Source organism: Procambarus clarkii, chromosome 60 (genome assembly GCF_040958095.1).
Source record: "Procambarus clarkii isolate CNS0578487 chromosome 60, FALCON_Pclarkii_2.0, whole genome shotgun sequence".
NCBI lineage: Eukaryota > Metazoa > Arthropoda > Malacostraca > Decapoda > Cambaridae > Procambarus > Procambarus clarkii.
In genome coordinates, this window is record NC_091209.1 from 1538021 (window position 1) to 1554700 (window position 16680).

General features: G+C 41.1%; 1 pseudogene; it reads left to right on the top strand.

The window, feature by feature from the left end:
• The window catches only part of LOC138353820 (N-acetylated-alpha-linked acidic dipeptidase 2-like), a 136534-nt pseudogene that overhangs the window by 103147 nt on the left and 16707 nt on the right, over positions 1 to 16680 (top strand).

Genomic DNA, 16680 nt, shown 5'->3' on the forward strand with positions numbered 1-16680 from the left:
AAGACTTTAGTTAACACATACACAACTGAATAGAACTTACACATCTCCGATTTTGTTTATATCTACATTTGAGTGAGGTGGATGGGGTGAGGTGGTATTTAATAAGGTATTAATTTCATCAACACAAGCCAGAACATGAAACAATGGGTATTGAATAGAAGTGATTGTAGAAAGCCTATTGGTCCATATTTCTTGATGCTTCTATATTGGAGCGGAGTCTTGAGGTGGGTAGAATATAGTTGTGCATTAATTGGCTGTTGATTGCTGGTGTTGACTTCTTGATGTGTAATGCCTCGCAAACATCAAGCCGCCTGCTATCGCTGTATCTATCGATGATTTCTGTGTTGTTTACTAGGATTTCTCTGGCGATGGTTTGGTTGTGGGAAGAGATTATATGTTCCTTAATGGAGCCCTGTTGCTTATGCATCGTTAAACGCCTAGAAAGAGATGTTGTTGTCTTGCCTATATACTGGGTTTTTTGGAGCTTACAGTCCCCAAGAGGGCATTTGAAGGCATAGACGACGTTAGTCTCTTTTAAAGCGTTCTGTTTTGTGTCTGGAGAGTTTCTCATGAGTAGGCTGGCCGTTTTTCTGGTTTTATAGTAAATCGTCAGTTGTATCCTCTGATTTTTGTCTGTAGGGATAACGTTTCTATTAACAAAATCTTTCAGGACCCTATCCTCCATTTTATGAGCTGTGGAAAAGAAGTTCCTGTAAAATAGTCTAATAGGGGGTATAGGTGTTGTATACTCCAATATAGAAGCATCAAGAAATATGGACCAATAGGCTTTCTACAATCACTTCTATTCAATATCCATTGTTTCATGTTCTGGCTTGTGTTGATGAAATTAATATCTTATTAAATACCACCTCACCCCATCCACCTCACTCAAATGTAAATATAAACAAAATCGGAGATGTGTAAGTTCTATTCAGTTGTGTATGTGTTAACTAAAGTCTTTGAAAATGTAATAAGTTTTACGAAACGCGCTCAAGTGTCGCGTCAGACTAGAAATAAAAATGAATTTTGGAGAATTGATTTTTGAATTACCACCAACAGTGAAAAGAAATGTATGAAAGATTGAGAAAATTCGTGTTAGAATTATTAATCTTACTTTTTCGGTCATATTTAATAATATATATATATATATATATATATATATATATATATATATATATATATATATATATATATATATATATACAACTTTAGAACACTTTCCCACCAGGAGACTCGAACCCTAGCCAGCACAGAAGCCTTCCAGCAACTGGCATAACAGGTACGCCTTAACCCGCTCCACCACCTGCTCAGACCCAGAGCACTAGAGCAAGTGAGGGGTCATTTATACGTTAATTTCATCAAGTCCCTGTTAATATGGGAAGACACAGTGTCTATGCTTAAGGCACAACTCTCCTAAACACGAGAGTGAAGTATACAACTTTAGAACACTTTCCCACCAGGAGACTCGAACCCTAGCCAGCACAGAAGCCTTCCAGCAACTGGCATAACAGGTACGCCTTAACCCGCTCCACCACCTGCTCAGACCCAGAGCACTAGAGCAAGTGAGGGGTCATTTATACGTTAATTTCATCAAGTCCCTGTTAATATGGGAAGACACAGTGTCTATGCTTAAGGCACAACTCTCCTAAACACGAGAGTGAAGTATACAACTTTAGAACACTTTCCCACCAGGAGACTCGAACCCTAGCCAGCACAGAAGCCTTCCAGCAACTGGCATAACAGGTACGCCTTAACCCGCTCCACCACCTGCTCAGACCCAGAGCACTAGAGCAAGTGAGGGGTCATTTATACGTTAATTTCATCAAGTCCCTGTTAATATGGGAAGACACAGTGTCTATGCTTAAGGCACAACTCTCCTAAACACGAGAGTGAAGTATACAACTTTAGAACACTTTCCCACCAGGAGACTCGAACCCTAGCCAGCACAGAAGCCTTCCAGCAACTGGCATAACAGGTACGCCTTAACCCGCTCCACCACCTGCTCAGACCCAGAGCACTAGAGCAAGTGAGGGGTCATTTATACGTTAATTTCATCAAGTCCCTGTTAATATGGGAAGACACAGTGTCTATGCTTAAGGCACAACTCTCCTAAACACGAGAGTGAAGTATACAACTTTAGAACACTTTCCCACCAGGAGACTCGAACCCTAGCCAGCACAGAAGCCTTCCAGCAACTGGCATAACAGGTACGCCTTAACCCGCTCCACCACCTGCTCAGACCCAGAGCACTAGAGCAAGTGAGGGGTCATTTATACGTTAATTTCATCAAGTCCCTGTTAATATGGGAAGACACAGTGTCTATGCTTAAGGCACAACTCTCCTAAACACGAGAGTGAAGTATACAACTTTAGAACACTTTCCCACCAGGAGACTCGAACCCTAGTCAACTGTTATGCCAGTTGCTGGAAGGCTTCTGTGCTGGCTAGGGTTCGAGTCTCCTGGTGGGAAAGTGTTCTAAAGTTGTATACTTCACTCTCGTGTTTAGGAGAGTTGTGCCTTAAATATATATATATATATATATATATATATATATATATATATATTGTGACGATAATCTCTTTTAAGAGAGATTGAGCCTGCTCTTCCCTACACAATTTACGTCATTCAAGTACAAGATACTATATTGAAGATACGTCCACCAGTATCGCCAAACGTTTTGCCCAGGAAGCAAAGCGTACCTTGCACCACCAGACACACCGGCTCCCGCCCGCCGTCAAACCAGCAAACTACTCATTCTCCGCCCGCCTGTTCCTGATTGGCTGGTGTGTCGCCGCACCTGCACTCACGCCACTACCTGAGTCGACGTCTGGGCCAGCAGCACGCCGTACTCCTCAGAATATCCCTGTGCTCCATGGAGTTGACATCTCTCTATAGTAGACAAAGCTCTGGCTGTCGTGTACTAAGGGAGGTGGCAGCTTGAAGCCAGTATTCTCAGCACCTAATTTGATTTATATTACCTGCACTTTATTGTCTTAGAGTAAATTTTTACTGCCATTAATTATTCATTGTTTTGTTGTTGATTTGTTTTGAATTTTACGTAAGCCAAGAGATTGTCTTTATTCATATCTTGTTTTCTAGAGTAATTAAAATTTCATTGTTTATACTTTGTGTTTTGTGTGTCTTCCCATTACCTTACCACAGACAAAAGGGCAAACGATCTTCTTTTTTTTTCTGTAATGTGACGAGGCCCTGCCCCCAGCTATTGAAACAGCCGAACACCAACGCTTTACCGTCACAATATATATACATATATATTAGTATATTTTGGTAGCAGTCTTTCTTGTAAACGTATGTTGTTAAATATTACCGAAAAGGTAAGATTAATAATTCAAACACAAATTTTCTCAATATTTCTTATGTTTCTTTTCATTGTCGATGGTCATTGAAAAACCAATTCTCCAAAATTTATTTTTATTTCTAGTCTGATGTGAAGCCTGAACGGGTTTCGTAATTACTTATTACATTTTCAAAGACTCTAGTTTACACACACAACTGTAACCTATAAACACACTAATCCGTCATACTTATACTCGCATTTGGGTGAGGTGATATGGTACAACAGTTTTGGATGAGGTGAACAAATTTGTGACAAACACAAGACAAAACACGAAACAATGGGTATTAATTGGATATGAGAATATAAGAATGGAAGTAACTGCAAAAGGCCTATTGGCCCATACTTCCACTTGAGGCTTCTATATTGGTTAGGAGTCTTGAAGTGGGTAGAATATATTTGTGCATTAACTGGTTGTTGATTGCTGGTGTTGACTTTTTGATGTGTAGTGCCTCACAGATGTCGAGCCGCCTGCTATCACTGTATCTTTCGATGATTTCTGTGTTGTTTGTTAAGATTTCTCTGGTGATGGTCTGGTTGTGAGAGGAGATTATATGTTCCTTTATGGAGCCTTGTTGTTTATGCATTAATCGCCTGGAAAGAGACGTTGTGGTCTTGCCTATATTCTGAGTTCTTTGGGGCTTACAGTCCCCAAGTGGGCATTTGAAAGCAAAAACGACGTTGGTTTCCTTCAAGGCATTCTGTTTTGTGTCTGGAGAGTTTTTCATGAGTAGGTTGGCTGTTTTTTACATTTTATAGTAAAATCGTCAATTGTATTTTCTGATTTTTGTCTGTAGGGATAACGTTCCTATCAACAATATCTTTCAGGACCCTTTCCTCCATTTTATGAGCTGTCGAAAAGAATTTCCTGTAAAATAGTCTAATAGGGGGTACAGGTGTTGTGTTATTTGACTCTTCAGAGGTTGCATGGCGTTTTACCTTTCTTTTTATGATGTCTTCAAGAAAACCATTAAAGAGGCCATTGTAGACTAGGACCTGCCTTACCCTACAGAGTTCTTCATCGACTTGCTTCCATCCTGAGCTGTGGCTGAGAGCACGGTCGACGTAAACGTTGACAACACTCCTCTTGTACCTGTCTGGGCAGTCACTATTGGCTTTGAGGCACATTCTTGTTTGTTTCCTTAGTGTAGACTGCAGTGTGGAAGCCTCCGCTCCTTTCCGTGACTGTTACATCTAGAAAGGGCAGCTTCCCATCCTTCTCCATCTCGTAAGTGAAACTCAACACAGAATTCCGCTCAAATGCCTCCTTCAACTCCTGCAGATGTCTGACATCAGGTACCTGTGTAAAAATGTTGTCAACATACCTGCAGTATATGGCAAGTTTCAAGTCCATGTCAATGGACTTGAAACATGGCATGGACTTGAAACCTGCCATATAATGAAAGCAACTTGTTGAAGAACAAGCCTACATAATTTATTATGTACCCCATACCCATCCTGTGGGTGGTAGTGGACCCCATACCCATCCTGTGAATGGTAGTGGACCCCTGTACCCCATTCTGTTGGTGGTAGTGGGCCCCTCATACCCATCCTGTGGGTGATAGTGGACCCCATACCCATCCTGTAGGTGGTAGTGGACCCCATACCCATGCTGTGGGCTGTAGTGGACCCTATACCCACCCTGTGGCTGGTAGTGAAACTCATACCCATCCTGTGGGTGGTAGTGGACCCCTTACCCGTCCAGTGGGTGGTAGTGGACCCCATACCTACCCCTGTGGATGGTAGTGGACCCCATACCCATCCCATGGGTGGTAGTGAGTAGTTGCACACTTGACAAGGCGAGACACCTGTTATGCACCAGATGTAATGATGTAATGGGTGTTGTTATTAGATATGTTATCTAGGAACATGCTTAGTGCATACATTAAGTGTGCATATCAATATATCAGTGCATATCGCTACTTAAATGTAATTATCAGTGTTGGGCATCAGTGTTTGTGTGGTCTAACCCTAATTGTGCTTACGTGGGGTGGAGCTTCAGTTTTTGGGTCCCGCCTCTCAGTGGAAGAATGTTTTTGTGTGTACGTGCGCACATGCGCGTGTGAGTGTAAGCTCACCTAGTTGTACTTACCTCGGTGTTTGAGGGGTGTAATCCTACCTGACATATGTCTTAAAGTATTTCCCTGTGGAGTGTAAAAATATCAGCTAGAAAACCCACATCACAAACTCGATAAAGTAGTAAGTAATCTTTAAGGTTTTTACAACCTGTTGTGTTCCAGACTAATTTTGCCTGAGCGTCTTCCTCCGCACTGATGTGAGACTGACTCAAACTACTATAAAACTTGTCTATTGATGGAAGTGAAGGTTCATTGAAATCACTAATTTTCATATTCATAAGGAAATATTTGTTTGCCATTCAACAAATGTTGATGACTCCATACAGTCAGGTGTTCTATCCTTTTACGGGTAAAATTTATGGGACTTGAAGATTCAATATGTGACTGAGCCAGTGAAGATAGACTTCCTGATATGAAAGCAAGAGTCAATAAATCTAAACTTACCAATATCTACTTTTAGAAATTTCCTACCGTCTTTCATTAACAGATTGCTTCGTTTTTTTTTTTCTTAATTTCAAATTCTTTTATAATAAGTCGCATATCGTATGACATATGAGCTATTAATTTGAGAAACTCGATTGAATTTTTGTGGCGTAAATTGCAATTATTACAAAGAGCTCCTATGTAATTGTTGTTATCTTTAAGATGGTCGTGGTGTTTAACCTTGTAATTGTCATCTGTGAATGCCTCCTCACAAAACTGACAATGTGTTTGTTTTCTAAAGTGATCTAAATCCTCGGTGGTCATATGAATTGCAAAATAAGGAAGGTTTGCTTTAATGTTTTTCCATAATGTAGCCACTCGCCTCATAAAATGTGTGACACTATCCTCCCCAAAATGTGTGTATTTATCAACAACTTGTTTGTTTCTATCAACTAACAGATAACTGTAAGCTATAGCTCTATGTCTGGCTGTGACCGACCCACTCACATCCCTAACGTCCAATAGGGATTCAAAATCAAAATAACACAAATGCGAAAGACTATACCCTTTGCTGTTTTTTTTTTAAATTTGAGTGTGTCTCCTTCCTTACGGTAAATGATTTTCTGTGTGATACTGCACGATCTTTCGTGATTGTTCAATTCATCCTGCTCATGGTATTCTGAAAGGCATTTGCGGCAGAATACTGTATTTCTGGAGTGGCTACGAGCAAAGTTTCTTAGGAAAGCAGTCGTCTTTTATTAAAGCCACGTGACTTTCTCCCAGCAGTAACAAAGGTACAGAGGTAGGGTACTGTTTGGCCCCACAGCGACATAAAGTTATGTGATAATCTTAATATTTACTTACATAGTACAAGTATTTGTTTAACTCATTAAGCCTTTCCAATCTGCTGATGTCTTCCCACGAAAGTGGGAGATTTAAATGCTCATAGTTAACAAATTAGCTAACTCTATTAGGAGAGTCCATCAGTCTCCCTATGCATTTCCATGACCAATTACGATGTTGGGCCTTAAAAGCTGCTAAGCAATTAATAATGCAACTTTCATTATTGTTTTGAGGATTAACAAATTTAGTCTTACCCCTTAGAACTTTGGAAATGGTACATATATTCCTATTCTGCTGCGAATGGTGTCATTACAAAATGCAAGTTTGAGAAATTTAATATTGTGGAGTATGAAGCCACTTCCTTCAGTCTCAGAGAGTAAAGTCTCTAAACGAGACATTAGGTATTCAATCCAGAACTCTAGCACATCCCCAATGTCTTCAAGTGTAACTATGGGTTTGGGGGTAGTTATGTAATGATCTCTCAACTCATCATTAACGACTCCTTGTTTTAAAAGGGCTAATTTCACCTCCAGATGTGTTTTGAAAGAAGGAGTAAAATTGCAATATTTAGAGAGGTAATCCATATATGAGTGTATTTGTTCTAAGAAATGCTGCCGAAAATTACTCAATAAACCTATAGGATCTGCTGCATATTCTCGGGGTATAGAGTATTGTAGTCTGGTGAACAGATCCTCCAGAGACCCTTGTCTATCAATATTATGTGGCGCTTCTATCACTATATTTTCTTCTTCATCGCTTCAATTGAGATTGTCATCTGAGTTGTCTGTCTCTAAACTTTTACCTTGTGTGAAAATGCCACCAGGTCTTTCTTGGAGATATGACCCACACCAGCCCCGCTTGAGGGGCTATGACACATGACATCACCACTAAGCCCCGCTTGAGGGGCTATGGCACATGACATCACCACTAGGCCCCGCTTGAGGGCTATGACACATGACATCACCACTAGGCTCCGCTTGAGGGCTATGACACATGACATCACCACTAGGCCCCGCTTGAGGGTTATGACACATGACATCACCACTAAGCCCCGCTTGAGGGTTATGACACATGGCATCACCACTAAGCCCCGCTTGAGGGTTATGACACATGACATCACCACTAGGCCCCGCTTGAGGGTTATGACACATGGCATCACCACTAGGCCCCGCTTGAGGGTTATGACACATGACATCACCACTAGGCCCCGCTTGAGGGTTATGACACATGGCATCACCACTAAGCCCCGCTTGAGGGTTATGACACATGACATCACCACTAGGCCCCGCTTGAGGGCTATGACACATGACATCACCACTAGGCCCCGCTTGAGGGTTATGACACATGGCATCACCACTAAGCCCCGCTTGAGGGCTATGACACATGACATCACCACTAGGCCCCGCTTGAGGGCTATGACACATGACATCACCACTAGGCCCCGCTTGAGGGTTATGACACATGGCATCACCACTAGGCCCCGCTTGAGGGTTATGACACATGGCATCACCACTCGGTCTTGCTTGAGAGCTTTTACACAGGTCATCAGACCCCTCCCCCCCCCCCCGGCAAGCACAACTAGGGAAGTAGGCCAGTAGGCGCAGGAATCTGTACACCAGTTGAATGACCGTTAAGAGGCGGAACCAAAGAGCCAAAGCTCAACCTCACGCAAGCGCAACTAGGTGAGTAACACGAGGAGAGTAGACTTACACTCAAATAGTAATTGCTCATAGCTGTCCACTCATTTTACCTAAATATAATCAAAGGACTCGTCAGTCTTATACGTTCCACACACACATACACACACACACACACACACACACACACACACACACACACACACACACACACACACACACACACACACACACACACACACGCACAAAAAAAAAAAAAAAAAAAAAAAGTGGCTAAAAGGTGACCCCCCTAGGGTCAACACTTGCATCAGAGGAGCTCCAGCATATTTCAACAATCCTAAGTATTGTGGTATACTTTCATGATAGTGAGTGGTGTCCCAGGGAACATAAAGGTATAGTGCTCTTGAAAAATAGGTGAGATAACAGGAATGTGTTAAGGTAAGTGAAATAGTGGATGAGATAAAAGTTGCTCTAGTGTTTCCAGTGCAGAGAAGAACATTTAAGATGGCCGCCGGCAAGAAGAAAAACAAAACAGAGCTTGATTTTGCGGGATTCAATGAAGAAAGCATTGATATAACCAGTCTACAAAACAAGTTGGTAAAATTAAATACTATAGTGAACTCTCAGGTAGAAATAATTAGTAAATTGAAAGAAAGTAATGACCATTTGAATAGCAAGGTTGTATGTCTTGAGGGTTTAGTGAAAGACTTGCGCAAGGATAAGAATCAATTGGAAACAAATTGCAAAGCCATGGAAGAAGAAAATTAACTCTTAAAAATAGCAAAGAAGAAGTTAAAGTAAATTTAAACATAAATGACTACAATAGGTTAGGTAAGGAAATTCCACAGGAGAAACAGCTTTTGTCAGCACAGATGGAGGAAGTTACACAGGAAGTAGAACAGTGCAAGAAAGATATACAACTCACCTATGCACAAGTGGCCAAGGAGAAGGAAAAAATTGAAGAAGCAGTAAAGTAAGCCAAACACTGCAGCAACCAAGATAAAACAAACATTAGGCTGAAAGTGAGAAAGGAATTGGCATCTAATCCGATGTTGATGCAAAACTCAGTTGATTGGAGTAAGTCCCTGATAATTTTTGGTTGCAAAGAAAAGGAGATAACATCTAGGTCAGAAAGAGTTGTAGAAAAAGCGATAGTAGTAGGTAAAATTGTTGGCCTCGTGGAAGGCCTTACTACCAGAGAGAATGTCTGCGACTACAGGAGAATAGGCAGATACGTAAAAGGGAAAGATTGACCTTTGAGGATCACCCTAAACGGTGCCAAACAGATGGAAGAAGTACTAAAGAATCCTAGAAAGTTACAAAGTGATGAGGACGGGAAAGTGTGGTCGTTAAGACGAGATCTTTCAAAAGAAGACAGAGAGAAGCTGAAACTGAACCTTGCCGAGGCAAAACGTTTAAATGAGAGCAGGAATGAAGAAGAAATCAATTCTTTTTTCTACAAAGTGATAGGGGTAGGCAGACCAGTAAAGTGGTACATAAAGGCAAACCAACAAAATCATTAGAGAGAGGGGGAGTGAAAAATATAAAGAGGGGGAACAAGTTCCTGAAGATTGCATACACCAACATAGATGGAGTGAGATTGAAGATACTGGAGTTAAGTGATGTAATACAGCTGCAGACACCAGACATTATTGCACTCACGGAGACAAAACTTGAAGATGTTATTTTAAATGAGGTCATATTCCCAAGGGGCTACTCAATTTGTAGACGGGACAGAAAAATTAGGAAACGTGGTGGCGTTGCTGTGCTGGTGAAAGAACACATAAAGGTGAACGAAATAATGACTGCCAATCCACAAGAAGTTGACATAATAGCACTAGAGATGTGCCATGAGGATGATAAACTAATGATCATAAATGCATATAGTCCACCGCCAAGCAGCACATGGTCAAAGGAGGAGCTAGATAGTAAACGAGAAGGTCTTATAACAATAATGAGAGAGATTATAGTGAGAGCGGATAACGATAGATCACGACTGTTGATAGTCGGTGACTTCAACTTGAAATCCATAGACTGGGAAGCATATGAAGCTAAAACAGAAGATTTTTGGACCTGTAGATTTGTAGACCTCATCCTGGAAACATTCTTGTATCAACATGTTAAACAAGCTACGAGGATGAGGGAAGGGGACGTTCCCTCCATGCTAGATTTGATATTTTCCAGGAAGGAGGAAGAGATATTTGACATTCAGTACCTTCCTCCCGTAGGTAAAAGTGACCATGTCTCTTTGGGAAAAAAGTATGCAATGCATTATAATCTGGAAGAAAATAAGGAGGTTGAAGCAGTTGAAGAATCTGACTTCTGGAGAGGACATTACGGTGACCTTAGAATTTTTTTTAGTGAGTATAATTGGACAGACTTGTTGCTAGGCAAGGAAGTGAATGAGATATATGTCAAGTTTTGTGAAATATATGATAAAGGCACAAAAAAATTTATACCAAAACAGAGATGCAGAACTAGGAAACAGAATTGGTTCAACAGAAATTGCGAGAGGGCCAGAGACCAAAAGACACAAAAATGGAATCAATACAGGAAGAGGCCAAACCCCCAAACATACCAGCGATACAAACATGCGAGAAACAACTACACGGCAGTGAGGAGAGAGGCAGAAAGAAATTTTGAAAAAGGGATTGCAGACGAATGTAAAACAGAACCAGGTCTATTCTATAAATTCATGAACAACAAATTGCAGGTAAAGGATAATATTCAGAGGTTGAAAATGGGAAATACATTCACGAAAAATGAAAATGAAATGTGTGAAACATTAAACGAAAAGTTTCAAAGTGTGTTTGTACAAAATGAAATCTTCAGGGAACCAGATAAAATAAGAATTCCAGAGAACAACATAGAGCACATAGAGGTGTCTAGAGACGAAGTGGAAAAAATGCTCAAGGAGCTAAGTAAGAACAAAGCAGTTGGTCCAGATGGAGTTTCATCATGGGTTCAGAGAGAATGTGCGCCTGAGCTCAGCATTCCACTTCAACTGATTTTTCAGGCATCCCTGTTTACAGGAGTTGTAGCTGATGTGTGGAAAAAGGCTAACATAGTTCCAATCTACAAAAGTGGAAGCAGGGAAGACCCCCCTAATTATAGACCGGTATCTTTGACAAGTGTAATAGTCAAAATATTGGAAAAATAATTAAAACTAATTGGGTGGAACACCTGGAGAGAAATGATATAATAATAGACAGACAGCATGGTTTCCGATCTGGAAGATCCTGTGTATCGAATTTACTCAGTTTCTATGATCGAGCAACAGAGATATTACAGGAAAGAGATGGTTGGGTTGACTGCATCTATCTGGACCTAAAATAGGCTTTCGACAGAGTTCCACATAAGAGGTTGTTCTGGTAACTGGAAAATATTGGAGGGGTGACAGGTAAGCTTCTAGCATGGATGAACAATTTTCTGACTGATAGAAAAATAAGGGCAGTGATCAGAGGCAATGTATCGGACTGGAGAAATGTCACAAGTGTAGTACCACAGGGTTCAGTTCTTGCACCAGTGATGTTTATTGTCTACATAAAGGATCTACCAGTTGGTATACAGAATTATATGAACATGTTTGCTGATGATGCTAAGATAATAGGAAGGACAAGAAACTTAGATGATTGTCATGCCATGTTATGGAATGCGGAATAGGAGAGCATAGACCTCACACAACCTATATATTATGTGAGAAATCTTTAAAGAATTCTGATAAAGAAAGAGTTCTAGGGGTGGTTCTAGATAAAAAACTATCACCTGAGGACCACATAAAGAATATTGTGCGAGGAGCCTATGCCACGCTTTCTAACTTCAGAATTACTTTTAAATACATGGATGGCAATATACTAAAGAAATTGTTCACGACTTATGTTAGGCCAAAGCTAGAATATGCAGCGGTTGTGTGGTGCCCATATCTTAAGAAGCACATCAACAAACTGGAAAAGGTGCAAAGACATGCTACTAAGTGGCTCCCAGAACTGAAGGGCAAGAGTTACGAGGAGAGGTTAGAGGCATTAAATATGCCAAAACTAGAAGACAGAAGAAAAAGAGGTGATATGATCACTACATACAAAATAGTAACAGGAATTGATAAAATCGATAGGGAAGATTTCCTGAGACCTGGAACTTCAAGAACAAGAGGTCATAGATTTAAACTAGCTAAACACAGATGCCGAAGAAATATAAGAAAATCCACTTTCGCAAACGGAGTGGTAGACGGTTGGAACAAGTTAGGTGAGAAGGTGGTGGAGGCCAAGGCCGTCAGTAGTTTCAAAGCGTTATATGACAAAGAGTGCTGGGAAGACGGGACACCACGAGCGTAGCTCTCATCCTGTAACTACACTTAGGTAATTACACACGCACGCATTCATTCACTGAGAGGCGGGGCCCAAGAACTGAAGGTCTACCCCACATAAGCACAATTAAGGTTACACCACACAAACACAGATGCCCAACACTGACAATCATATTTAATTAGCGTTAATTAGAAATTAAGCTCTGATAAGCACACTTAATGTATGCTTCTAGCATGTTTTTCGATAAGATATCTGATAACAAACACCTATTACATGAGATCTGGTGCGATAACAGGTGTCTCGCCCTGTCAAGTCGGGAACTACTAACAAACACACACACGCACGTGCACATGCACACACCAAAAAAACATTCTTCCACTGAGAGGCGGGACCCAAGAACTGAAGCCCAACCCTACATAAAGCACTACGACTAGGTGAACTCACACACACACGCACGCATTCATTCACTGAGAAGCGGGGCCCAAGAACTGAAGCTCTACCCACATAAGCACAATTAGGGTTACACCACACAAACACAGATGTCCAACACTGACAATCACATTTAATTACGTTAATAAGCAATTAAGCACTGATTAGCACACTTAATGTATGCTTCTAGCATGTTCTTCGATAACATATCTGATAACAACACCTATTATATCAGATCTGGTGCGATAACAGGTGTCTCGCCCTGTGAAGTCGGGAACTACTGTAGTGGCCCCCCCCCCATACCTTGCTGTGGGTGGTAGTGGGCCTCATACCCATTCTTTGGGTGGTAGTTAAACATAACTACCTCTTATTTAAACTTCATCACTATGGAATCTTAGGCCTTGCTATGAACTATATTCGATCATATCTTGATGACACCAATATGTAGTTATCAATGACATTACTTCCCTCACTCTACCATTAACCATAGGAGTGCCACAGGGCAGCATCTTAGGACCTCTATTTCTTATATACATCAATGATTTGCCAAATGTCTAACATTCTTAACCCTTTAACTGCGTGGCCTCCCAATATGACCCCCCCCAAAAGAAAAAAAAAGAAAAAAGAAAAAATTCTTTTCTATTTTTAAAGTGTCAAAAACCCTTCCCTGAGTAAGGGTATAGTAACAGAAGGTCGAAATTGTAAGTACTTTAGCTGCTATGGGGTCCGTAAGTTCGTGCGTGACGTCATCATTCCCTGGTCGCCCGTGGCATATGCCCCCTGGGCCGGTAGGGTGCTCGGGGCATATGCCCCCGGGGCCGGTAGGGTGCTCGGGGCATATGCCCCCGGGGCCGGTAGGGTGCTCGGGGCATATGCCCCGGGGCCGGTAGGGTGCTCGGGGCATATGCCCCCGGGGCCGGTAGGGTGCTCGGGGCAGGATGTGCGAGTTGCCGCGAGTATGTTTTTGTTCATTTTCTGCTCACAGTTCCAAATACATTTTATATACTTTTACTTGCCAATCTCATGTATAATGAACACGTACACTATATTGTTATGGTAGAACATCCGTATTGTCTGAAAATACTGTGTTACGTGCATGACACATGTGTACACATATCCGGCACATATTTTCATTGTATTATGCTAATTTATGTATATATAATAGTCATTTACACACTATACACTATCACACACTATATACATTCACCATGACACACTCAGAACTCCGCGAGTGTCAGCTGCCTCACTCCTCCTCCAACATCCAGTCTCTCCCTCACTCCTCCAACATCTTACTCACCAACATTGCTCCTACCACCATACTGTTATTGTTTGTATTACACTTTTGCACATGTATGTATACCTATCATGTTTTATTCACCAGAACTATGCAAGTAAGCCGGTATTGTGTCCAAACGTTACAATGGCCACCATACACTGCATGAGAAATCTCACAGCAGCTAGCAGACGACGCTACGATTACGTCACTTCCCTCACCAAAATAGCTCCTCCCAATATACTCCTGTTGCTGTTACTACACTATATACACACATTGTATATACCCATGTACAAATGTGTTCACCATAGCAAACCACTAAGCTAGTATGACGAGCAAAACAAGAGTGGCTGCCACACAGTGAGGCTACCTCGATTCTCTCCCTTGCTCCCTCACCACAATTACTCCTCCCACAATACTACGCACAGTGCTTATTATCACCACAATCCTGTTGTTATCACAATACTGGTCACTAAATCCTGTAAATTCATAATTGACCACAAGTTTATATTGTAAAGGAAGCTAAGAAGTTGTTTGAAGATTCCTAGATGGACGAAATAATGCTGTGGTGCTGTGGCTAGCGCTGTGAACATCGTGAACAGCATTAAATCACTAATATTTGAACATTGTACACAATCATTATCACACTCAGGCATCTGTAATACTATCATGGCTAAATAATACAAGTTACATATATATTTTGATATTATTAGGCGATGCTGTGGTCACAAGCAGAACAGCAGTGCTGTGAGCTCATGCTGCATGCGCCGGCCTTGGTTGCTCACTCACTACTAAGGCTCTCACACCGGGAATGTGGACCACGATTTTTTTTAAAGATGGCGTCTGTTTACAAGAGCCCTGAGGAAGCTGATGTGCACCACATGTAGCCGCGGGAGTCTTGAATGGAACGTGAAAAATACAAATACCCGGAGGTGCGTAGCGCACCCCCAGACGTGGGCGTGCAGGTGCGTTGTGCAGTTAAAGGGTTAAACCTATACTGTATGCTGACGATATATTATATGCTGACGATATATTATATGCTGACGATACTACCTTCATCTATTAAGACTCAGATGCGCGCACACACTAAATAATATTAAATAACGAAAGAAAGTCCACTCATGGGCGTTAACAAACAAATTTACACTACTACATTTTATTTGGAAGTAAATCATTAAACCAAATTCACCTTTAGAGAGACAATGTTAACATTAGCAATAAAAATGATGGAAAGAGACTGAACTTCAGCAACCACATATGAATAGGCTTTGCAAGAATATAAGAACATCAGTGTTATGTACTCTCACAACCCAATGTACCTTCTTGTATATAAATAAATAAAATAAATAAGTCAGTTACAGTTAATATAACATTGCACTTCTGTCATCCCACTTGTGCTGGACGATAGAGCGACGGTTTCGCTTCATGCAGGTCGGCGTTCATTCCTCGACCGTCCTCAAGTGTTGGCCACCATTCCTTTCAAATCTCAAATCCTTATCCTGACCCCCCCCCCCCACCCCTTTCCAGTGTTATATAGGCATAATGGCTTGGCGCTTTCTCCTTATAGTTCCCTTCCCTTCTTCTGCTTACAAGATGGGGTCTCTAATAAATTAATTACACATTAGGGGCCGATTGTAAGTGTTAATGTGTGAATTCTTTCCTGTATTGCTCAACCAATGACTTTTCAATATTATATGATTTACATCATGAGTTTGAAACTAAAATATTCTTTTATGTGTAAAATCTCGTGTAAAAGAGCTTTAACAAAAGACAAAATATATATATTTGTATAAAAAGGTACTGCAATTAGGAAGCTCTCTTCCTTGTGTATTAGGTAATGACATTTACTGTCATTCCCCCTCCCCCCCCTACCTGTTTAAGCTCAAATCATGCTTTTAATCTCAATTAGTTTTAAGTTTTAGTTTCTAAGTGTTTTTTCATTTCTTGCCCGAAATGCTGTGCGTATTAGTGGTTTTAGGCATAGTATATACTAGCTCTATCTAGAAATAGATAGAGCTATGGCTTACAACATACTGTTTGTAAACCATTTTGTATACATGTATAAACATGATCATATACATGATTAGTCCCCCATGGCGTAGTGGCATGATGCTCTCCGGGCGGTTTGCAAACGCTTTGTCCTGGGTTCATATCCTGGCCGGGGAGGATTTACTGGGCTCAAATCCTTAACTGTAGGCTCTGTTTAACCCAACAGCAAAATGGGTACTTGGTTGTTAAACGATATGGTGGGGTCATATTCCGGTGAATATCATGATTAAGGACTTGCCCAAAACACTACACGTACTAGTGGCTGTACAAGAATGTAAGAATTCTTGTA